Genomic DNA, 25128 nt, shown 5'->3' on the forward strand with positions numbered 1-25128 from the left:
TAATTTTTATAGTACATCCATATGAACATGATCTACTAATTCAGACCAAAATTTATAGTAACACAATCAAGTAATATATGTATTTAAATTTTTTACGATTTTCATTTTAGAGATCATTTTTTTTGAGAAACTGATTTTTAGAGGGGGTTTTTTTCAAAAACCCCTTTCTATCACATGCTTTGACAGCTCTAGCAAGTTTTGACTTTTCAAAACTTGCCTTAGAATTAGCTAAGTTTTAATTAAAACTTGATTTTAAACTTTTTATTGGCTTTTATATTTTTAAAACTTTATATTGGAGCACCACATAGGATGGGACGACCCACCTATGGGCTCCTACCTAATTATAAAATTTAATTAATTTTTGAGTTTCATTCCACTAAATAAAATTCCTAATTAATTTAAATTAAATTCAAATAAAATATTATAAAATTTTAAAATATGAAATTACATGAAATGACACTAAATGAATTTTGAGTTAGGTTTAAATTTAAATGGATTTTATTTATTAAAATTTGAATTTTCTTATATTTAATTCATTTATTTTATGTATTTTTCCTAAAGATAATTCATATTTTTCAAAAATCATTTCTAAAGAAATTGAATTCCACAGGGCCGATGAAGCCCTTGGGCATGTAGGGGTGTTTTCTTGTCCTTAGAAAAAATTTTGAAAACCTAAATACCCTATCTCTCAGTGCCTATCTCAATGCAAGATTTTTTATTTATTATTCAGTAAAAAAAATACAAAAATTTCTTAAAAAATTACAGTTATTACATTCAACCCCCCTTAAAAAAAAATTATCCTCGAAATTTGGTTAAGGTTACGTATCGAATAGGTGTGGATGTTTCGCTCTCATCTCCGCCTCGGGCTCCCATGTACACTCTTTAAGCCCATGGTGCTACCATCGAACCTTTACCAATGGAATCGTCTTATGTTGTAGCACCTGATCTCGTTGATCCACTATCTCGATATGACATTTCTGGAATGTGAGATCCTTTTGTACCTTTATCTCATCATGAATGATATGTGTAGGGTCTGGCACATACCTTCTCAATATCGACACATGAAAAACATCGTGGATGTTCAAGAACTGAAGGAAAATTGCTAGTCTATATGTTGCACCTCTGATCCTCTCAAGGATAAAGAAAGGTCCTACATACCTCAAACTCAACTTTCCTTTCTTGTTGAACCGAAATGTACTCTTTGTTGGTGATACTCTAACAAACACATGGTCTCCCACATCGAATGCAACTTCCTGATGCTTCGGATCTGCGTACCTCTTTTGACGGCTCTAAGTGGTCAGAAGTCTCTTACGAATCAATTGTACCTGATCTGTGTAATGTTGTAGGACTATGGGTGACTCAATAGCTCATTCATCAACCTCACTCTAATAAGCTGAGGACCTACCGGGTCGCCCGTACAATGCCTCATAGGGAGCTATATTGATACTCGAATGAAAGTTGTTATTATATGCAATCTTGGCTAGCTTCAGATGTTTACTTTGATCGCCCTTCCACTCTAAAGCACAAAATCGCACCATATCCTCTAGAGTCTAGATAGTCCACTCTGATTGTTCGTCTGTCTGTGGGTGAAACGTCATACTGAACTTGAGCTTTGTTCCCAAAGCTTTCTGAAGTTGACCCCAAAACTTTGACATGAACCTTGGATGTCTATCTGAGATGATCAGAACAGGTACTCCATATAACCTGACGATCTCATTGACATACAAATTTGCCGGACTCTCCAGTGTCTGATTCACCCTAGTCGGTAGAAAGTGAGCCAACTTCGTGAGGTGGTCCACAATAACCCAAATAGTATCATACTGATGGTGTGTCCTGAACAAACCTACCACAAAGTTCATGATAATGTCCTCCCACTTCCACTACGGAACCTCTATCGCCTGCAACATGTCATCAGGTCTCTAGTACTCTATCTTGACCTACTGGCAGACCAAGTATCTCGATACATATTATGCAATGTCTTTCTTCATGTTGTGCCCTAGTAGTTCCTCTCAAGGTTCTTATTATATCTCCAAGCTACCTAGATGTATAGTGAATATGGTCTGATGTGCCTTATTCAGAAGCTATTTCCTTAACTGAGGATCCTCTCGTACCCAAAGTCTCTCACTATACCAGATGCTTTCATCCTTCTCTAAATGCAGAGTTGTCTCATTCTGCTTGCTCACTACAACCATCTTCGTGAATCCTGAGTCATCCTTCTACTAAACGATGATCTGGTACATAAGCTTTGTCCTCACAGATAAACTAGTAATCTGAATGTGACATGAGTCTGTGTCAAACGGTCTCCAGTCGATAAGGTCCTCAAGCAGTCTCCACTCGCTGTTAATCACTCGCCAGACTTCATGCCTTTCTACTCAAAGCATCAGCCACTACGTTAGCTTTTCCCAGGTGGTATGATATAGAGAAGTCATAGTCCTTTAAGAACTCTAACCATCGCCTCTGCCTTATGTTCAAGCCTTTCTATGAGAAGATATATTTGGGGCTTTTATGATCAGAGAAAACCTCAAACTGCTCTCTGTACAGGTAATGTCGCCAAACCTTAAGTGCAAAAACCATTGTTGCAAGCTCTATGTTATATGTAGGGTAATTCCACTCATGCACTTTTAGTTGGCGTGAAGCATGTGCTATGACCTTGTCATCATGCATCAACACACATCCCAATCCAGTACTTGATGCATCGCTATAGACCACAAGGCCTCCCTGTTCTGAACGCAATATGAGTATGTAGGTTGTAGTAAGCCTCTTCTTCAGCTCCTGGAAGCTTCTTCGCACTACTGAATCCATACAAACTTGATTTTCAGCCCTTGATCTAAATCTAGGGTTTGTTTCTAAATCAATTTTTTCTACTTTCTCTTTTCCTAATTTCTTTTTTTTTTTGTATTTCCTTTTTATTAGCTTAGGGTATATAATATATATTATATATATCATAATATATACTATATGTATTATATTATATATGGAAGCACAAGGGTTGGTCGACCCTCATGAGGTTGACCCCCTCTTCTTATTTCAAATTGTCAACTTGTTTGCTTAGCAAGCAAGTTGACTTATTTTTTTTCTTTTTTTCTCCTTTCCTTTCTTTGTTTCCTTTTCTCTTTCTTTCTTTCTTTCTTTTCTTGCTTCAGCCCACCCCCTCATAGAACTCTCTAGGAAGGGATGTCCCTCTCATGGGAGCCTTAATTCAAAATAAGGCAAGTTTTGACTTTTTAAAACTTGCCTTGGAATTAGGTAAGTTTTAATTAAAACTTGATTTAAAAGTTTTTATTGGTTTCTATGTTTTTAAAACTTTATATTGGAGTGCCACATAGGATGGGACGACCCACCTATGGACCCCTACTTAATTATAAAATTTAATTAATTTTTGAGTTTTATTCCACTAAATGAAATTTCTAATTAGTTCAAATTAAATTCAAATGAAATACTATAAAAATTCAAAATATGAAATTACATAAAATTACATGAAATGACACTAAATGAATTTTGAGTTAGGCTTAAATGTAAATGGATTTTATTTATTGAAATTTGAATTTTCCTGTATTTAATTCATTTATTTTATGTATTCTTCCTAAGGATAATTCACATTTTTCAGAAATTATTTATGAAGAAATTGAATTCCACAGGGTCGATGAAACCCTTGGGCATGTAGGGGTGTTTTTTTGTACTTATAATTTTTTTTTAAATCCTACATACCCTATCTCTCAGTAACTAGCTCAATATAAGATTTTTTATTTATTATTCAATAAAGAAAATATAAAAATTCCTCAAAAATTTTATGGTTATTACATTACATCCCTCCCCCACTACTTCATACGACTTGAACAAGTTCTTGTCGTTTGACACATGAACAATGTTTCTAGTATCCAGATACCAGTCCCTATTCCCAGCCACCATAAAGGTTTCAGATATTACAACAACAAGCATGTCCTTTGACTCATTTGGCTTGGGAGCAGCCCTCTTCCATTCTCTGCATTCTCTAGAAAAATAACCCAACTTGCCCCAAACATAGCAGCTGATTTTCTTTTTATCAGTTAGCTTTTTTTCTTTCACAAAATTCTTTTTATTTTTTTAGGTTTTTATGATTTTGCCACTCATGTTACTAATAATATTCACTTTAGGATAACCCTCTTTAGGACTCAATTTCTTTTTGCCATGAAGACGAGTCTTCTCTTTAATTTGGATGTCTTTATGAAGACCATCTAAAGTGATTTTATCATTTTTATGTTTTAGGTGATTCTTATATTCTTTTCAAGAATCAGGTAGTTTCCTAATGATGACTGCAACTTGAAAGTCATCATCAAGATACATACCTTCTCCCTTGATCTTATAAGTCAATATTTGCATTTCATAAATTTCAACAAGTATAGACTTATCATCAATAATATAAAAATTAACATACTAATTTTTGATAAACCTTATATTTTCAGCACCTTCTGCATTGTACTTGATCTCAAGAGCATTCCATAATTTTCTAGTTGACTCCAAGGGAGAATACAAGTAAAAAAAATAATCAACTAAAGTACTCAGGATATGCCCTTTGCATCGGTAGTTGTCTGTATGTCACTTCTCTCGGTCTTTCTCTTATTCTTCTATTTCAACTTATCTAACAACAATAGTGGGATAAGACTTTTTGAGGACATAGTCGATGTGCAGCTCAAACGATAAGAAAAAGACCTTTGATTGCCACAACTTGAAGTTTGACCCATCAAATCAATCAAGTTTCTTAATGTCATGACTCAGCAGATTGATGAAGTTGGATGTCGAACCAAAGGCCAAAGTTCTAAAATTGTTAGAACAATTGGTGACCAAAAACAATATTTAAAAAAATAAAGATCCCAAGCCTAAAGGCATGTTCTTAAGATTGTTATCTTTAGAACTTCAATCGCCCCACTTCAAGATTTTCGAAGATACGAAAAGGGTTTGTTTACGACTAAGTTCCCAGGATACAACTAAGCTTGAACCTCAAGTGTGACCTCTCCTATACTTGAACTTGGCAAGCCAATTTGAGAATAAAAGAATAGAAAAAGAGAAAGTTTGAAAATCAAAAAATCAGATCAACCAAAAGACAAAAATAAAGATTTTTATAGACTTGAGGAATGCCAAGATGTTTTTATGATAAATAAAATTAAAGGCCATAAATCCAACGGTTTAAAAATTGGATGAAAATGACCCTGAATGGTCACCCGCCTTTAATTAACGATCAAGGATTTCCAAAACCATCCAATAGTCGCAATGCCCTATAACCACTATATAAATGCATTTTTAAAGTCTTTCAAACGGCCAAACCATTCAAGAAAATAGAAAGTCAAAGACGACTTGGTCAAAGCGAACCTCGACACCTCACATGCACCTCACGCTGCTGCAAAGTACAAAGTGCATCATCAAAATACCATATTGTGCCTCAAGCACCCTTGCGTACACACACGCATGCACGAATGACCCATCCATTCTTGCGCGTAGCGCAACAACGTCTGCAAGTCACCCTAACACACAAGGTTTACCAAAGTAAAGAATAGAGAACAAACACTCTATTTAAACCATCAGAAAAATTTCTCTCTTAGATATGGGACTAAATATTTTATAAGCACTTTTGGTGGGAAATAATAAAGCACCGAAACTTTATAAAATGTGATATATTTTGAAACTTTTTCTACCATATATATAAGCCTATGTTTTTCAGTATATTTCAGGGCATGCATACATAAATTTTTAACACCATCAATATGTGTTTTTCAGAGTATATGGATATGTAAGATTTTAACAAGTCTGCGTTTTTACTGTGTACACATACGTAGGGATTTTTGAGAAAAAAAACATGTGATTTTATTTTTTTGAGATGATACATGCATGCATTCTGCTGTCATATGTATCTGCAATTTTTTGTTGAGCATGATTATGTCTGGGTGTAGTTGTTACATGCTTAGGTGATTGTGCTAAGCCTAGACATGCATGTGTTTTGTCGATTCATGTGCATATGCTATGTTATGCGCCTATATACATGCATGCAATTTTGAGTATGTACGTGAGTAATATTGGTGATGTGTATATGCATGATGAAAGAAATTGTCAATGCATGATATTAGAAATATGAAATGCATGTTAAAAATTAAGCAAATGAATGATATGTTAATGGGCAATGTCTAAACATGCATATGAATATTGCTTGATTATGCTTAGGCATATAATGTGGTATGTGTGGTGTGTATATTGATAATACATTGAAATCATGCATGATTGTGACCAAAATGGAGGCAAGTAGTCCTGAAGTTGGTTATTTATGTATGTGCATGAGTGACAATAGAGTAATGAATAAAGATCAAATATGAACATTAATTATATTGATACTTACAATGAGAGGGTAAGTGATATTTTTAGCTCCATGAAAAATTAATTTAAAGCATGAGAGGTTGTTTTTCTCAACCACGAAGATAGGAGATTTGACTATCATTGCAACCACGAGGTGGTAAGTATGAAACTCATGAGTGAAGTTTGATATATCAGGTTAGAGGTGTTGAGAGCTCTCTCTCGATGATGATCGTCCCTCACCCAACATTGGTAGGAGGTATATAATCAGGTTAATAAGTTAAGTCAATTTGAATCTACCTCTGAGTCGTACCCTGATCCAGGACACTGATTTTTGTTAGTACTCATAGATTCTGGATATCAAAACAATCATTGACTGTTCATTTAGTTAGACATTGTATGCATCATTTAAGAAAGAAAACTTAAATAAATAAAGTTAAAGTTACCCATACATGAAATAACTACTTGATTAGCATTGGTAAGTGCATTCATTATTTAATTATTCATGCATAGTTATGGTATATGAAAATAAATTGTTTGTATCATGCTAAATATGTTTGATATCGTGTTCTGATTGAAATGACTGCTTATTTGTAGTATGAATATGAATGAATGCGTATTCTTATGTATAATTGGTTTTGTTCATATACATTATGCTATTGTTTTTCTTAAGGGGCCATTGATATTGACTCCATACAAAATTTTAGGTAATGAATAGTCAACTGGAGTGGTTGCGAAATGTTGCGGCGGCATCGAGAGTCAGTCATTTTTCTTTTTCAAAATTATAACTTTGAAAAAATATCATTATTGATTTTGAAAAACATTATTATTTATTTTAGAAGTGTATTTTTATTGTGATTGAATTAAGTTATGTGATGAATGTTATCATATTTAATTCAGTCTACAATGATTGTGTGATGTGTAACTCACTTAAAGTTTTAACCCAAAGTGAAAGTTGTTTTCATCGATTATTAAAATACTAGAATAATTGTTTAAAAAAAAATTATGCATTTTCGCATAAAAATTTGAGGGTGTTACAATAACTCCATCTTCGTAATCCTTTCCTAGTGACAATCTATTTCAATATGCTTGGTTCGCTCATGAAACTCTAGATTCTTTGCAATATGAATATCACTTATATTGTCACAATATAAGAAAGTCATGTCAACAATAGAGACCCCCAACTCACCCAATAAATATAGTTAAAGGGGTTTTACACATTTTGGGACATTCGCAAAAATGATTTGCGAAAGTTATACAATATTTGTGAACAAGAGTGTTTAGTTAAAAGGAGGTTCATAGATTTTGGGAATTTTTACAAACATGATTTGTGAAGACCATTCTATATTTGCGGATGTATGTTGAGAGTGTTTAATTAAAGGAAGTTCACACATTTTAGGTGACTCTAAAAAAAATGATTTGCGATGGTCAGACCATATTTGTGGAAAGACAAAAATGTCCTAAAAAAGTCAAGAATCAAAACTTTTGAATATATCGAGGCGACAAATTGTGAGGTATTTAAAAGAACATCATTCAAATCTGTCTACAAACACAGTAGAATTCTAAATCTGGATATATCTTGTCTCTCTCTTATACTGGATCCACAGAAAACGAGTAAAGTATATCAGCTTTCATGCCATATAGATAAAACAGGTTGTCTTAGACCTAGTTCTGAACCGGTTCTGAACCTACTTTATTTATCCGATTCAGACTGAATTAGACTAAACCCAGAAAGTCATTTGTCCCGAATCCGACACATTTACAAAAGGAGGCATTAGCTTTAGCTGGGTCAGATATCTAATTCGAATCCCACCCACTTGATGTGAGTCTGTGGGAAAACAAATACGTGGTGAATTTTTGTTCCAAGCGACTCTTGGTTTGTGTTTGAATCTGTTTGGAAACTAGTAGCTGGGATGAGAAGTGGCGTTTCAGGAAGTGGCAGCTGTCAATTCCATGCTTTAGTGTAAATACAATGCCACTTTCCATTCCAAATGCATTAACTCCCATCCCGGCTACCAGTTTCCAAACAGCCACCGGGTGGTAGTTTGCCAATGCATTAACTCCTGTCCCAGTTCCTTGATTCCAAACAGACGCACGGAGGTAATTGGCGGAACTGGATTTCAATTCCACTTCCGATAGCTTTTCCAGCGGCACGGAGGTACTTGGCGGATGAGGATTGCATTTTCCAATAAATTATGTGAACCCCTGTGGCTCTCTCTTGGGAAACTTTTGTCTTCTCGGCACGATTCTCATCTTTCCTCAGCCGGCCGTCTTCTTCCCTTCCCTTTCCCTCAGATCATCGCCACCGGATCCCTCGCCCTTCAATCCCACCGCCACTCCTTTTTTTCCCTCTTTCACACATTCATTCTCTGGTCTTTCACCCTCACCGGTTTTTCCCGGAGGTCTCTACGCCCTAGCCCGGGGTGGTCAATGTCAGCCGTGCGATCTCGTTGGCGACGGTGATCATCGTCGTCGCGGAAGATTTTCGTTTTGGTTTGCCGGCATCGCAAGGTTCCTGCCTCTCTTATCTTTTTTCCTTTTCTTCTTTGTATTTTTTGAAGATTTGCCTGTTCCTGAAGAGGGATATCTTTGCCCTAATACGTGCTTGTGAGGTTTGTATTTGTTCTGTTGAGTCGCCCGTGTTTATCTGCTTCTAATTGTTTGCGCTCTCTTGAATTGAGTGATATTGTTTCGTTGATTCATGTTAATTCATTTCTTTTTTTTCTGTTTATGGGTGCCCAAGAAGCTGTTAGAGCTTTTCATCTTCTGTTTCTGGTGATTTTCTGTGTTTTTTTCTTTTTTCTTTTCATTTTTATTTTGGATTACAAGCTTTCTTTGTTATTAGGAATCTAGTTGTTTGATTGTTCTTCTTCTTCTGCTGTATTTTTTTCTTTTTGTTTCTTTTCCTTGTTTTTGTTATATGCTTTGTTGCTTGTTTGTCTTCTGGAATGTGTTTCCTGTTTGTTTGGTTGTTATTTGGTCTGTAATTGTTAGTGCTAAAATTAAGCTCTCTCTTTCTCTCAAACTTCGTCCGGAATAAGCAAGTGTTTCTTTTTTTTGAGAGAGAGACAAAAATAAGCGAGTGTTTCTACAGAGTTGCTTCTAATGCAATTTGAAAAAACAGATGCAATGCAATCCATTTTGTAAAATTATCTTTTTTTTTTAAATAATTAGGGGAAAACTGATAAGTTAGCGAATATTGAATTGTCACGAAGTGCCTGCCCTTGAAGATAGCCCTGTTTATTATGGATTAATGGGGCGATTGATTGTTGGGAATCTGTTTAATAGAGTTAACAGTGGAAGACTAATATGTACAGATGTGGAAACTGATAGTCCACATGAATCTGTTTAGCTGTATACCTTGATTGAAATGGTCCCTCATTCATATTTTTGCTCACTAAGGTTCAAATTCTTGCTGTTTTATGAACTATTACTCTTTTTTTTTAATAAAAGGGAAATTTGTTAGATAGGAAAATTAGTGTACAGAGACAATCAACAGGCATGGTTGACAATACTTCAACCAGTAAGTTATGAAACAAGGACTGGTTGGCCTGGAAAATTGGTTCAACCCAAGATATTCCAGACATTTGCCACTTAATGCTGACCATGTGGCATACATCAACAAAATGTGTTTGTAAACAAGGTTAGCTGAAGAAGAAGTTCCATTAAATATTTGAGCATTTCGTTTTTTCCATACTGCCCAACATGCTGTTAGACGTCAGCACATCCACAAGTATCTGATTGTTGAACCACCTGTCTTACTAGAAGCTGAGCAATGTGCCATTTCCAAGTTGTCATTTAATTCAATCCCAAAAATCCTACTACACTTCAATGCAGTTGGCGGCTACTAAGTGGCTTTAATCCTTCCCTTGGTGATTGGCATTCCCAAATAAGTCATGGGAAAACCTCCACACTTGTGTTCACAGAAGCTTTCTACAGCACATTGAGTTATCAAATCTGAATTGAATGCTATAAATTCGCACTTGATTTCATTGATAGTCAACCCCAAAACAAACACGGATGATTTGAGTGCAACTTGGTGATTTACACAATGGATGCTTCATAAAAATATGAGGATTGTATCATAGAGAAGTCCATACCATGGAAGGAAACAAGAGTGTGGAACCCCAATTTGGATGCCTTCTAAAAGAGAGAAACGAGCCTTGCTATTATATCAAATAACAGGTGTGATAATAGGCAGCTATATCACATAGGTGCGAGTGCAGCACAATGGGAAAGGGGAGGAGAGGAATAAGAGGTGAGGAGGACAATGTGTGTGTGTGTGTGTGTGTGTGTGAGAGAGAGAGAGAGAGAGAGAGAGAGAGAGAGAGAGAGAGAGAGAGAGAGAGAGAGAGAGAGAGAGCACCTTGTCCAAGCTCAATAGTTGTTGAAGGTCCTCTTGGAGCCCCTGTATCCAAACGTCACCATCGAGTTTTCACCCATAGTGAAAAACTCCCAAGAATTTTGTTGCCCTAGCCCCTTCTACACAGGTTGCTCACCATTAATTTTGAGAGGAGCTCGAGGCAACTGCTTGTCATGAGCAAGCAACACCCTTTTGCGAAAATCACCGAACCATATGCATTCAGATTCCAAAGGCATCAGAAATAAATTTGACTCAGTTATTTCAACCACACCATGCCTCTCCTCGTCAACCAATTCTTTGTTCTTTCTGTAATTGGCAGTGGAAATTCAGTGTGTTGCTGAACACACAACTACAAGCTTATTGTTCTTTATCCATGGAAACACCCACAAATTCTGTCATTGGAAGTTGTGAAAACAATGTTTTTGACACCACCAATCGCCATCCCTAGCTGGTATCTTCCATGTATAGTTCAAAATTTTTTGCCACTTAGATAATCTTCTTGAAGTTACTTCAAGCCAATCATCTTCACTAGGTTCAACATTAAGTATCTGCTTCTCAACTCTCTTAGAGAATGGGGGACAGAAGCTGACCTTAATCCTATGTGAAACCACCAAGTTCCTGTTCAAACTCTTTAGAAATCCTTCAATATCCCAATAATTAAGTGATCCCTCCCACAAACACACCAGCAAGATCTCTGGGAGATTAAAAGACAAATTGTTGTTCAATTCCTGCTTCTGTAAAGGGGCCACTGTAACTCGTTTAAAATTCTTACATTCATTCTCCTTGAGTTTCTGGGTGATATCCCCTAAAAACAATCAAGGGAGTGGTTCTTCCTGCTCATATTCCATCAATATAATATACCCTTTAGATCACCACCAGCGATAAAGGTTATATTGAAGCCTTTGCCATCCTCCTGTTGTTGGTCCTTTACATTGAGACCACCCGTCCCTCACCATCTGTCCCTTTGTTGACAGATATGCCATTTCTAAAATCCACTGAGCTTCTGTTAACTATGTTAGGTTTCATTCATTAACATACAGAAAGCTATATGCAGGTGATCACAGTCCTTGCACTCACTTCATTAGATGATTATAGTTGTGCTGTATTTTATATTGGGATGTGAGGTTTCGGGTCTGGATCCAGATCCAGACCCAAGTTGACGTTTGGATCTTTGATTTGTAACAGTCATGTGCTTTCCATTATTTCCCCTTTTTATCTATGTTATTGTGTATATTAAATTAGGGATATTATTGTAATATTTCATGATTAGTTATATAAAGAAACCCACAACCTACCAAGGAAAGGCGTGGAAATCAGTTTGATGCAGTTCCTATTCTCCTCTCTCTCTCATCTTATTTCTTGCTCTAGGTGACTCGATGTGGTTTTACATGGTATCAGAGCATCGATCTTCCACCCAGGTAAGTTCTGAAAGATTTTGGCTTTTCTTCTCTTCTCTTCTCCCTTATTTCTTTTTTCTTTTCTCATCTATTCTTCTTTCCTGTGAATCATGCCTTTCTTCTTTCTTCTCTTTTTTAAAAGAAAACCTAGCTGTGAATCCTCTTTTGTTCATTGTAAACCCAATATCTTTTTTTTTCTGGACTGACGTCACCCACATAAGTTTTTCAAGAAACATCAACTTCTTGATAGAACTCAAATCGATATTTCTTGACCTTTGGGTTTTCGTTCCTTGCTGTTAAAATTTTAATAGATAAAAAAAATTTCATTTCCCCTTTCTTGATTCTCCATCTTTTTTGTTTCTGTTTAATTCAGATATAAATCCGATTCAGATTTCATTTACTAATTTGATATTCCCTTGATTGTCCGTTACCCCTTCTCATATTTATTTGAAGTCGGCTTTCCTTTATTCGCTGCTTATAGTATTTATTATTTGTGATTATCTCTGTACTGCAAAAAAAAATGCAGTTATACGTGTCTGTTTCTGCAGCAACATTCTTTTTTTCTTAAAACTTCTTGAAATGGATTCTTCGTCCCCTTCTATTCTCTCACCAAGTTTTGTTAATCAACTCATTTTTGAGAAACTGACTACATCCAATTTTCTTACTTGGAAACGTCAAATAATTCATTTTATTCGTAACCAAGATCTTTTTAGACACCTGGATGGATAAGTTAAGATCCCACCAGAGTTTATTTTGAGGGAAGAAAACGATGAAAAATGAGTTGTGTTCGGCATAGTGCATGTTCGGAACCCAGATTATGTTTCTTGGATGAAACATAATCAATCTCTAGTTGCTTATATCACGTCTACCTTATCATAGGAGGTCTTGATAAGTATTCCCTGTGATTGTACATCTATGGAGTTATGGGCTAGACTTGTGCAGACATATTCACAGGGTTCAGAGGCTAGAGTGATGTTTTTGAAGAAAAAATTTCTAAATCTTAAAAAGGGATCTATGTCTATTATGGAGTACCTTAATAAGATGAAGAAAATTACAGACCAGCTTGCCATGGCCGGATATGAGATCCCTGATAAAGACAAGGTGCAACAGACCCTCAATGGTTTAGGACCTGAATATAATGTCTTCTATACCACCTTGTCATGCTTTGATGCCCTTCCCACATTCGAAGCTTTGCGTCCCAAGCTTCTTCAATTTGAAATGAGTTTGACAGGTACAACTGAAAGTTCCTGAGCTACAATCGATAATCATCATGTGTCATATCAAATTCTCAGTTTGGGAGAGGAAGAGGAGATATGAGAGGAGGACAGGGAGGTCGTGGATTGCTTCCACTTCCCAATACTCCTATTTCTTATTCAGACAAGAATTCCCACTTGTTATGTTTGCAAGAAACCGGGCCATGTTAAAGCCAACTATTGGTATAAGGATGACTCGAGATATTTCAGGGAGGCAAATTCTCAACCAAAGAATGCACCAAGTACATCTGGTGGATCGGGGCAGCAGTTACAGTTACCAGTAGACAAGCAACTTCTCTTGGCTGCTATTGCAGGGTTGAATTTAAAACATAATGACCAGGGAGTGTGGTACGTGGACTCAAGCGCAACGAACCATATAACCGAGGATGAAGGTAAATTTAAAGTTTTGAATCTTTATTTTGGTAGAGATAGAGTTATTACTGGCGATGACACTTGTCATCTCATTACACACACTAGAGAAGTTCTCATTTGTATGTCCAATTCCAATCTCCATTTTGTCAAATGTGTTTCTGGTTCCTAATATAAAAAAGAATTTTGTGTTTTTCTCTAAACTTGTTGATGATACCAATTCTTGCGTCGTTTTTACTGCATCTGTTTATGTGAAGAATCTTCACACTAAGAGGACGTTCGCTGAAGGAGAAAGACGAGAGAATATATATCTCTTCAAGAAAAATCCACTGCTATGAATTTCGAACAAGCCTACAAAAAAATTCAAAAGCTCTTTTTCTTCTTGTTTTGTCAATGAGTCAAAGTCAAATCAGCCAAAAGTCTAGCATTGTCGCCTATCACATTCTAATAAGGTTTTTATTGATAAACTTGTTTATGATAGTTTAATTTCTTTGTTTAATATAAATCATGAGTCCAATTAAGATATGTCTTAGTTGTCAAGTCTCAAAGAGTTATGTACTTCCTTTTATTTCTTGTAATAAAAGAGCTTCTAAATTATTTGATATTGTTCATTTTGATGTATAGGGGCCAACTCCTAATATTTCTTCTTTTGGGAGCCATTATTATGTTATCTTTATTGACAACTACTCTCGATATACTTAGATATAGTTTATGAAACACAAGCACAAAGTTTTTAAAAAATTTAAAACTTTCATGCTTTGGTTCATAATCAGTTTTTGTTGCCTATCCTCAAATTTCATTGTAATGGTGGAGGGAATACTCTTCAAATGGCTTTATTGAATACCTTAAGGAAAACAGAATTAATCGAAGAGTATCTGGTCTCTAGACATTTCAGCAAAATGGTTTTGATGAGAGAAAGGACATATATATAGTTAAGAATACTCTTGCTATGATGCATGAAGGATGTGTTCCTTTATATCTTTGGACTGAAGCCTTCTATACAAAAGTCCATATAATTAACATGCTGCTAATGAAAGTACTTCAGCATAAATCAACACATTATGAGCTTCTTGGACAACACCCTGATTATAATTTTTGAAGGCATATGGTTGCACTTGTTATGTTCATATTGATGCATCATTGAGAACTAAATTTGACAGGAAAACATATATTTGTAAGTTTGTCGGATATGCTGATGATTACAAAGGATATAGATGTTATGATATGGAAAACAAGTGCATTCGTATTTCAAGAAATGTTATTTTTGATGAGCAGAATTTTGATTCAAAAGGGAGCAGTATTCAAGGCAGTTGTAAGACTCGACCAAACCAATTATATCAGCCTTGGTTAGATGACAATTTATTTTCCATAGAGATGACTGTAGAAAGCAATTAAGATGATGGTAAACTTGATTAAGAAAGTAGAACAGAAAAACAAAATATTACATGTCAACCAGCAAGCAGTTCTAATTTGCCAGACAGGAGATTTAAAGGTATTACATGTGGTCGCAAGTAGGGATGCACACTAACCAAGTTTGGGTTGAGCCTGTGCTGTTCAAACTCGGCTCGGTTCAAAATCACTTTGTCCAAGCTCGGCTCAAGCTCAAGCTCGAAGCCGAGCTTGTAAGGCGATGTCTGAACTCGGCTCGGTTTCGAGCTCAAGCCAAGCCGAGCTTAAACAAGATTTATTAAAAAAAAAATTTGCGGAGGGATTTGATCCCCCGACCTCCTTAACGTTAAAACATGTCTTTTGATTATTGCAACAACAACAACTACGCCTTCATCCCAAAACAATTGGGGTCGGCGATATGAACCAAAAAAGAAAATCATTCTGGGTCTTCCACATGAATCCTTCTCTTCCAATCATTTCTATCCAATGCCATATCCTCGGTGAGGTTCAAAGCATTCATATCCTTTCCTATCACCTCCATCCATGTCTTCCTAGGCCTACCCCGACCTCTTTTAACTAATATATTTTCCCATTTCTCCATCCTTCTAACTGGAGCATCATTAGGCCTTCGCCGAATATGTCCAAACCATCGTAAACGATTCTCTCTCATCTTTTGATTATTATTACTGAAAAATTCTATACATACTAAAAATTCTCAGTGGAAAAAGGCGCAAAAGGCGGGATTAGAACCCAACACGTTCTTAATAAAGACTAACGCCCTACCCATTACCGTAATAATGCAATTTTGATTTTTTTTGCAAAGATATTATATATGGGGTTTGCAATGAGCCAAGCCTTATCGAGCCTTATCGGGCTCGACAGGTCATTCAAGCTTGGCTCAATAGCTCGTTCGAGCTTCATACATTGGTTCAAGCTCGGCTCATTTACGAAGCGGACCGAGCCGAGCCGAGCCCGAGCTAAGCTTGAGCCAAACCCGCATCCCTACTCGCAAGAATCAAACCGCAGTAAAAAATATTCAGGATCATGAAACCAAGGTTTTAAAACCCGATGACTCGTCACTTGGCTCGTCCTTGAGTGACTCCTGACTCGACGAAGTCAACTCGGTGACTCGGTCCGGTCATGTTAACTTTATATTTTATATAAAATCTATAAATATATGTACATATTATGATTATTATGTGTATTTTATAGTATTTTACCAATATATTATATATAATATACATTATATGATATTTTTTATAATATATTTATATTATATTTCATATAATATATGTAATTATATATAAAATATATTATATATGTGCATGACTCGGCCGAGTCAGCCCATGACTCTGCTAAGTTTTGTTAATGCCGAGTTCAACCTGGTTTTTGACCCGGTGACTAGGCGATCTGGGCCGAGTCACTGGGTTAACCCGACCGTTTTTTAAACTATGCATGAAACCATTGCATTATCAAGCGATCAAGGTGTCCAAACTGCCAGAAGATCCTAAAGAGTGTGGCATCCCATTGATCGTTGGGTAAGTTATTAAAATTTCAGTATTGAGCATCAAGCTTTTATAATTGCTGTCATGAAGCATGAAGTACCCAAATCATACTACATTCAATCTATCAAATCTAACAAGTGGATTGAAGAAATGCAAGTGCTTTATGAATGCAAAATGCGAGATATTGTAAAAAGGCCCACAAGGAAGAATGTGGTTGGTTCTAAGTGGGTTTTTAAGATAAAATATAAACTAGATGGCACATTGAAAGGTACAAAGCAAGGCTGGTTGCAAAATGGTTCACTCAAGAACATGCTCTGGACTATGAGGAAACATTCAGTTCGGTCGTGAAAATGGGGACTATCAGAGTTGTTCTTTCTTTGGCAATCGATCACCGTTGGTTTTTAAGTCAGCTAGACGTTGAAAATGCCTTCTTACATGGAGATCTCAAATAAGAAGTGTACATGGAACAACCCCATGAGTACAATGAAAATGGTCCAATTAATTATGTATGTAAGCTGGACATGGCCATATATGGGTTAAAACAAGCATAAAGCTTCTCCCTTGAGATTCAAAAACATGGCTTTCACAGATCTCATCTAGATCACTCCCTTTTTATTTATAAAAGCGAAATTTGGATAATTGTCTTATTTATGTTGATGACTGTTAATATATATACCCATCAGGGGTATTTCGATAATTTCCTGTAATAGGCGTCAGCCCATTAGGGGCTGACTAACCTTTAGTTCTTTTTTGTTTTTTTAATTTCTGCTTTTTCAGTTGAAGGTTCAGCTTTATCAGTGATGGGACAGCTCCAACTAGCTGTTGGAGCTGCCCCCTCTTGGCTCATTTGCTTTATAAAAAGGCCTTGAAGGCCATTGTAATTCTTATCTCTTGGAGAGTTTCTCCACTCAATAATATTTATATTTTGACCCTTGTGTGGGTGGTTTGTATTATTCAATCAAGTATTCTACTTGATTGAAGTGTGTTCTTGTTTGTCCATAAGCGACATCCTTGTGTTTAGCTCATTTCATTACATGGTATCAGAGCTTTGGTGCTCCAAAAACAATCTTTCAAGAGGGAGATCATGATAACATCAAGAAGAGGATCGTGAGCTTGACGAGTATAACAAATCGTGGATTGTTGCATCAGGAAGCGCATCATCTTTCAAGCAATTGTGTATTACATTCATTTCCTCTTTCTCTTCTTCTCTTTTTTCTCTCTTTCTCTCTTTTCTCCTCATTGTAAAAGAATGGAGAATGAAAGGGAAGTAATAGTCTCTATTCTCGTACGCTTAAATGATACAAACTATGTGATGTGGGCATCTATAGTAAAACACAAAATATGGGAAAAGGGACTATGGGGTTTGGTGGATGGCTCCGAAAAGGAACCTAAACTCATTCTTACTAAAATTGAGAATGGAAAGGAAGTTGCTCTTCAAGGAGAGAAAATGGTTAAAGCCGTTTTCGATTATGAAAAAAGATAGAAAGAATGGATGATGAGTCATTCTAATATTATTGGATGGCTCATCAATAGTGTGGATATTCATAAATGTTCTAGCTTAGCAAAATTTGATTTCGCTAGTGATGCATGAAAATATCTTAAAGACATGTATAGTCTTAAAGATATTGCCCACATATGCAATGTTCAAAATAAGGTGAGAACAATGACTCAAGGAGAGATGAGTATTAGAGAATATTACAATGCACTCTCTCTTCTTTGGGATGAATTGACTCTTTTTGAGCTAAAATGACATTGTCCTCAAGATCTAGAACTCCGTGAAAACCAAATTAAAATAAAGCATTTCTACCAAATTGTGAATGGGGTTAGGCCCGAATTTGAGGGAACTAAGTCGGCTCTCCTTCATAGAGGAGGTGTGCCATCCATAGTCGAAACTCTTGAGGAATTGACTATAGAAGAAAATAGATTAAAGAAGTCATCCACCTCAAGGGATGAATAAACCGTGCTTGCTATGTCAAAGACCGGTAATCACACTAGAAGTTACAAACCTCTTCATTTTTTAAAGAATGAGAATGCCTATGAAAGAAGAGACAAAAGGAGTGATCATGAGTACAAAAAGGGTGGTAAAATCATATGCTACCATTCTTATGAACCGGGACACATCAAACCCTTTTGTCCAAAAAGAAAGAAAGAAGATCACCGAGATGATAAGAGAGTTGCTTCCGTTGAAAGAAGTAACGTAGATGACTCCAAATGCATCGACTCATTATTCTTGGCTCAACTAATGGAGGCACTACAACCAATGTTCAAAAATCAAGCCTCTTCCTTCTCGGGGGCGGCTGTATCCACAAATGGTGACCCTGGTAAGACTTCTTGGATCTTAAATTCCAGTGCTTCTTTTAATATGACTCCAAATGAGTCCATATTATCCGAATGTCACTCTAACCCAAAAAACTCTTATGTTTCAACCGTCGATGAAACATCTTTAAAAATTAAAAGTCTTGGGATTTTTCAAAAACAACCAAACTTTCACATACCAAATATTAGAGTTATGCCAAAATTAAATTTGAATCTTTTATCCGTTTCACAAATTGTGGACCATGGTTGTGAAATATTATTTTCATCTAATGATTGTTTAATACAGGATCTCTAGTCCGGGAAGCCGATTGGGCAAAGCCATAGAAGAGATCTCTATGTGATGTTCAATCTTGAGTTATCAAAAAAATCTTTTTGTAATTTTGTGAAAAAAAGATATAGAAAATTGGCACAAAAGACTAGGACATCCTAGTGTGTCCAAATTACAATTGTTTCAATTTCTTATTAGTTATAAAAAAAGGATTTGGTTTATGAAGATTGCATTCTTGGCAAAACGAAAACTTTACCCTTTGAGCAAAGACACTTTATATCCAAAAATTCATTTGAATTAGTACATTCGGACGTATGGGGACCGACTTCAGTTGTATCCAAAGGCAAGGTATCATACTATGTTGTGTTTATGGATGACTATAGTAGACATTCTTGGATCTTTTTACTTAAGCAAAAGTCAGAAGTATTTGATTCCTTTAACAAATTTCATTACTATGTAAAGACTCAATTCAAAACCAACATTCAAATTTTTAGATCCGACTCCGGGGGAAAATTTGTATCAAAAGAATTCAATTTTTTTCTTGATTTAAATGAGATTATTCATAAAAAATCTTACCCATACACTTCTCAACAAAATAGACTAGCTGAAAGAAATCATAGACATATTGTTGAAACCACTAGAACACTCCTTATATTAAGACATGTTCAAAAAATGTTTTGGGCCAAAGCCGCTCTTACGGCGGTCTATTTAATAAATAGAATGCCCTAAAAAAATATTGAAAATATATCTCCTATTGAAAAATTGTTTAAAACATTTTCCGATTATAAAAAGTTAAGAGTCTTTGAATGTAAATGTTTTATTCTTACCCATAAGAATGACAAACTTTCCCCAAATGCAATCCCTTGTATCTTTTTAGGCTATGCCGAAAATCAAAAGGGATATAGATGTTATGACATAGAAAGGAACAAATTATGTGTTTCACGAAATGTTACTTTTCTTGAAAATAAAATTGGTTTTTGCAAAGAAAAGATCCAAGAGAACTATGATTATTCATTTCTTTTTTACCTTGTCAACAAACATGAAAGATGTGAAAACATTCATAATGAATATGGGAGTGATAATGAAGACACTCATGATGCAAGCAAGAATGTAAATGATGATCTATCTCATGATAACATACAAACCTATACTCTATGTACCGAAGATCACCCACCATGTGCTTTAGAATGATATTCTCAAAATCAAGATGTAGACCTTACTAGTGTTAGAAAATCAGTAAGAATTTCAAAAGCCCCTAATAGATTTATGTCTTAGGTATAGATCATGTCTCATGGCTATACACTCATATACAAAACCATCATCCTACTATGAAGCTAAAAATCATCAAGAATGGGTTAAAGCAATGAATGATGAATTAGAAGCTTTAGAAAAAACAAAAACTTGGGAAATCCAAACATTACCTAAAAGAAGGAAAATTATAAGCCGTAGATGAGTCTACAAAATAAAAACTAGACCTGATGGGACACTAGAAAGATATAAAGCTAGACTGGTAGCTAAGAGATATAGTCAAGAATATGGAATTGACTAAGATGAGACCTTTGCCCGAGTTGCTCTAATGACAACTGTTAGAACTCTTATATCTATAGCATCCATTAAAAAATGACCTATCTTTCAAATGGACGTAAAAACTGCCTTTTTGAATGGTAATCTAGACGAGGAGGTTTATATGGATCCTCCACTCGGTTTGAGTTTAGCACATGGAAAAATTCTTCGACTTCCAAAAGCCCTGTATGGCTTAAAACAAGCTCCCAAAGCTTGGTATGATAGGTTTAGTAATGTGATGGCAACTTCATTTTAAATCTTGTTTTACTGACACTGTATTGTTTGTTAAGTCTTCCAATGCAGGAATGGTTATACTACTACTCTACGTAGATAATATGATAATCACATGAGGCGATAAATAGGGAGTTAATTATATCAAAGATACTCTTAAAAATAACTTTGATATGACAGATCTTGTCTTTTTACGATATTTTTTTGGAATTAAAGTAGCTTACTCACCTCGTCGTTACTTTTTGTCACAGACTAAATATACATCAGAAATCATTGAGCGATCAAGACTCTCAGATGAAAAACGGGTTGACACTCTAGAGGTTATAAATGTAAAAATGAAGAAAGATGATGGAGAACCTCGGCAAGATCTAAGTCCATACAGACAAATGATTGGAGCTTTGTCTTACCTTTCTATTACTCGTCTTGATATTTCTCATGCTATTCACTTTGTCAGTCAATTTCAGGATGCTCCCACTACAATATATATGAGTGTTGTAATGAAAATTATATATATTAAGAATTTCATAAGTCATTGATTGTTTTTATCATCCTCTTCCTCATTAGAAGTCATTGCATATTCTGATTCTGACTGGGGAGGAGATGTAAATGATAGACGCTCAACAACTGGTTTGTGTATCTTTGTAGGTGATTCTCTCATGTCATGACGATGTAAGAAGCAACAGAAGGCACCATGACAATGACTACATCTGAATTAGTGTGGTTGCGACAACTGCTGGAGGATTTGGGGATTCACATCTCAGGACCTTCCATACTATGCTATGATAACAAGAGTGCTGTATACATTGCGAGCAATCATATGTTCCATGAGAGGACAAAACACATTAAAATGGATTGCCACTATGTTCGTGAAGAATTCCTGAAGAAGACTATCAATTTGCAAGACTTCTTCACCAAAGCACTTCCGTCACCTAGATTTCACTTCCTACTTGGCAAACTCTCGGTTGTTCCACCATGAGTTTGAGGGGGGGGGGGTGTTAAAATATATATATATCAGCATATATATCTTTGTGTAAACTGAAATACCCATCAGGGGTATTTCGATAATTTCCTGTAATAGGAGTCAGCCCATTAGGGGTTGACTAACCTTTAGTTCTTTTTTGTTTTTTTAATTTTTGTTTTTTCAGCTGAAGGTTCAGCTTTATCAGTGATGGGACAACTCCAACTAGCTGTTGGAGCCAGAGTTACCGAAAGCGCCCCTATAAAAGGGGAAGCGCGCTTCCCCGATACACGCTTCGGAACGCGTGGGGAAGCACACATTTCAATTGGGAAGCGCATACTCCTTTAACGGGGTACGCGCACCCCCATTAAAGGGATACGAAGGGGCGATTTTATAGATTTGTCTTTTTTTTAAACTTTTTTTCCAAAAAAAATTAAAAGAACGAGTTTTTTAAAAAGGGCAAAAAAGAGATTTTGAAAAACCTGTGAAAACAAAACCCGAAAGGGCTTTAGGGTTTTTTCACGCAGCTCAATCCGAGTCTCCTCCCTTCTTCTCTCCTCTCTCTGGCAACCGATCGACGGAACCCAGAATCTGGCGACCTTCACCGACATCCGGCGACTTCCACGGCGATGAATCCATTCAGGTACGTACTCTCCTCTCCCAATCTCTTCTCTCCGTATCTCCCACGACCTCTCTCTTTCCATCTCTTCTCTCCATCTCTGTTCTCCCTTTCGTTTCCAGGGAACAAGCAATCCTTCTGCAGTCATACAATATGACATTTAGGTTATGAATAACATGAAGGAATGGGAATATGTTTTACACTCTTTGTCGGTTCTGCAGAATTGCTTATTCATGTGCATGCTGTTGGAAACAATTTATTCTATCTATGTTTTTCATTATTTATTGGGTTGCTTATAGCTTATCGTTGCCGTATAACCGTAACTTTGATCTTCTGAAAACGGAAAGCTTATCAGTTTTATTTTCTGAAAGTTTTGGTCCTTGGAGATCCGATTCTCTACCTAGGGTTTGGGACATCATTGTCTAACTTAATTTTATTTTGGTGCACTTTCTGGAAATCTGAGATTTGTGTGGCTACTCAGAGGGCGTTAAGGTGGGGAAATAAGGTCCGTCAATGAGTTTAGACTTTAGACCTGTTTCGACCCATCCAAATTGTTTTCCCCAAATGGTGGGCCCGTATTTCGCGTTGATGAAGAGTTTTCAAGTGATATAGGGTTGGTGTCTGACCTGTGTGAGGTTCAACTAGTGAGTAAAGGTTTGTGTTGCAGGTTTGATCCCTTCATTCTCTCTAGAAGGTACATTTAGGGAATAGGGGATTGTTAGAGACTATTTGTTTCATTTTCCTGTTGCAATACTATGTGAGTCCCATGAAAGAAAAGAACAGTATATTGGTTGAGAAGCATTTCACATTTTGTGTTTTAACTGAGTTTATTTGGTCATCTTTCTTATTTCATATGGATGCTGCACGAAATCTAATGGTATAGTTGTATGACTGGTAGGGATCTGAGTCCTCACGCAGTGGTACTTTGAAGTTCAAAAAAATTTTTGTTTTAATATTTGGGTTTATTACATGGTATAAGTAGTCCCACGCTTCCCGCTTCCTAAAATTTTGAAAGTGCCTCGCTTCCCGCTCCTGCTTCCTGTATCACTTCCTGCTACCGCTTCCTCAACTGGCAACCATGGTTGGAGCTGCCCCCTCTTGGCTCATTTGCTTTATAAAAAGGCCTTGAAGGCCATTGTAATTCTTATCTCTTGGAGAGTTTCTCCACTCAATAATATTTATATTTTGACCCTTGTGTGGGTGGTTTGTATTATTCAATCAAGTATTCTACTTGATTGAAGTGTGTTCTTGTTTGTCCATAAGCGACGTCCTTGGGTTTAGTTCATTTCATTACAATGACATCATAGTTGCAGGGGATTCTGAGGAATATATTCATGAGATCAAGAAAGTGTTGAGTAAAAAATTTAAGATGAAGGACCTGGGAGATCTTAAGTATTTTTTGGGCTTTGAAGTAGATAGAACAAAAGATTGCTTGATGTTGACTCAACACAAATATACTGTTGATTTGCTTACCAAGGCTGGAATGAAATATTGCAAGCCATTATTGACTCCAAGTGTGTTATAGCAGAAACTTGGACAAGATGGAGAAGTTTTTGATGATCCCATGAGATACAAAAGCATTGTAGGTATACTTCAATATCTTATCTTTACACGACCATATATTGTTTATGCAGTAAATCATGTTTCACAATTCATGCATTGCCCACGTACTAGTCATGTTGAAGCAATCAAAAGAATTCTTCGGTATTTAAGGGGCACAATCGAAGATGGACTTTGTTATCATAAGAATGACAACAATGAGAGCATGTTGACAATGATGGCTTTTTCAGGTGCAGATTGGTCAAGGACCCAGATAAGAGATCAGTTTCAGGATGCTATGTTTATATCGGGTAGAATTTGGTTTCATGGAGTAGTAAAAAGCAGAAAGCGGTAGCTTGTTCCAGTACTGAGGCCGAATATCGGTCAATGTCTGATGCTTCATCTGAAGTCACATGGATTATGTATCTGTTATCTGTTCTTAATCAAAGATGCCAAGCTCAATATTGTTTTGTGACAATCAAAGTGCAATTAAAATCTCTCTCAATCTTATTCAACACGAGAGAACAAAACACATTGAAATAAATCAACACTTCATCTGAAGCAAAATTGAAAGTGGAGAAATCACAACTCAATTTGTTGGGACTCATGATCAAGTTGCTGATTTGTTTACCAAAGAGCTAAGCAAACAAAGATTTTGGTACCTGAAGAGCAAGTTGTCCATTTTGTCCATGTTTCTTACCATGCACAACTTGAGGGAGGCTATTGGGACATGAGGTTTCGGGTCTGGATCCAGATCCAGACCCAAGTTGACGTTTGGATCTTTGATTTGTAACAGTCATGTGCTTTCCATTATTGCCCCTTTTTTATGTATATTATTACTGTAATATTTCATGATTAGTGATATAAAAAACCCACAAGCTGCCAAGGAAAGGCGTGGAAATCAGTTTGCTGCAGCTCCTATTCTCCTCTCTCTCATTTTCCTTCTTGCTATAGGTGACTGGATCTGGTTTTACATTTTGATGGGTTGAAAGCTAGAAAAAAGATAAGGTTATAATCTCTTGTTATGTGTCTATTTGAAC

The 25128-nt window shown here is 36.2% G+C and overlaps 1 pseudogene across 1 annotated transcript in view; it reads left to right on the forward strand.

The window, feature by feature from the left end:
- The first annotated feature begins 8467 nt into the window (after positions 1-8467).
- The window catches only part of LOC149845158 (protein RMD5 homolog pseudogene), a 36171-nt pseudogene continuing 19510 nt past the window's right edge, over positions 8468-25128 (forward strand). Inside the window, exon 1 of the transcript XR_016430173.1 lies at positions 8468-8829. The product of XR_016430173.1 is annotated as a protein RMD5 homolog pseudogene (transcript). The remainder of the gene's footprint in view (positions 8830-25128) is intronic.

The sequence above is a fragment of the Nuphar pumila genome, chromosome 2 (assembly GCF_984573655.1).
Source record: "Nuphar pumila chromosome 2, dmNupPumi1.hap1.1, whole genome shotgun sequence".
In the NCBI taxonomy this organism is placed as follows: domain Eukaryota; kingdom Viridiplantae; phylum Streptophyta; class Magnoliopsida; order Nymphaeales; family Nymphaeaceae; genus Nuphar; species Nuphar pumila.